This window comes from Mandrillus leucophaeus, unplaced genomic scaffold (genome assembly GCF_000951045.1).
Source record: "Mandrillus leucophaeus isolate KB7577 unplaced genomic scaffold, Mleu.le_1.0 Scaffold1174, whole genome shotgun sequence".
NCBI lineage: Eukaryota > Metazoa > Chordata > Mammalia > Primates > Cercopithecidae > Mandrillus > Mandrillus leucophaeus.
Window position 1 is genome coordinate 579,601 of NW_012100032.1, and position 1,217 is coordinate 580,817.

Consider the following 1,217-nt stretch of genomic DNA (forward strand, 5'->3'; position numbering starts at 1 on the left):
AAAAAGACATGCAGGGGCCAGAGTGGCTCACGCCTATAATCCCAGCACTTCAGGAGGCCAAGGCGGGCAGATCACTTGAGGTCAGGAGTTTGAGACTAGCCTGGCCAACATGGTGAAACCCCATCCCTACTAAAAATACAAAAAATAGCTGGGCGTGGTGGCGGGCACCTGTAATCCCAGCACTTTGAGAGGCCAAGACAGGTGGATCACTTGAGGTCAGTAGTTTGAGACCAACCTGGCCCACACCCTGTTTCTACTAAAAATACAAAAATCAACCAGCTGTGGTGGCAAGTGCCTGTAATCCCAGGTACTTGGGAGGCTGAGGCACGAGAATCGCCTGAACCCAGGAGACAGAGTGAGCCATGATGGCACCACTGCACTGCAACCTGAGCGACAGAGCCAGACTCCATCTCAAAAAAAAAAAAAAAAAAAAAAAAAAAAATCTGGAAAATTGCAAAAAGAGTAAATTTTAAGTGTTCTCACCATAAAAAAAGTATGTGAAGTAATGCATATGTTAATCAGTTCAATTTAGCCATTTTACAGTTTACATGTTTCAAAACAATATGTTGTACATGATAAATGTATACAATTTTATTCATCAAATAAGCACATAATATTTTGGCTAGGCATGGTGGCTCGTGCCTAAAATCCCAGCACTTTAGGAGGCTGAGGTAGAAAGATCACTCGAGGCTGGGATTTTAAGACCAGCCCAGTCAACATAGCCAGACCTTGTCTCTACTAAAAATAATTTTTTAAAATTAGTCAGTTGTGGCCGGTAGCAGTGGCTCACACCTATAATCCCAGCACTTTGGGAGGCCAAGGCAGGTAGATCGCCTGAAGTCAGCGGTTTGAGACCAGCCTGGCCAACATGATTAAACTCTGTCTCTATTAAAAATACAAAAATTAGCCAGGTGTAGTGCTGGGCGCCTGTAATCCCAGCTACTCAGGAGGCTGAGGCAGGAGAATTGCTTGAATCTGGGAGGTGGAGGTTGCAGTGAGCCGAGATAGCACCACTGCACTCCAGCCTGGGCAACAGAGTGAGACTCCATCTCAAAAAAAAAAAATTTAGTCAATTGCATAGAAACAAGTAGATCCAGAAAAAAAAAAAAATTAGTTGAGTTTGGTGATATGTACCTGTACAAGTCCTAGCTACATAGGAGGCAGAGGCAGGCGGCTTGCTTGAGCCTAGGAGTTTGAGGTTGCAGTAACTATGATTG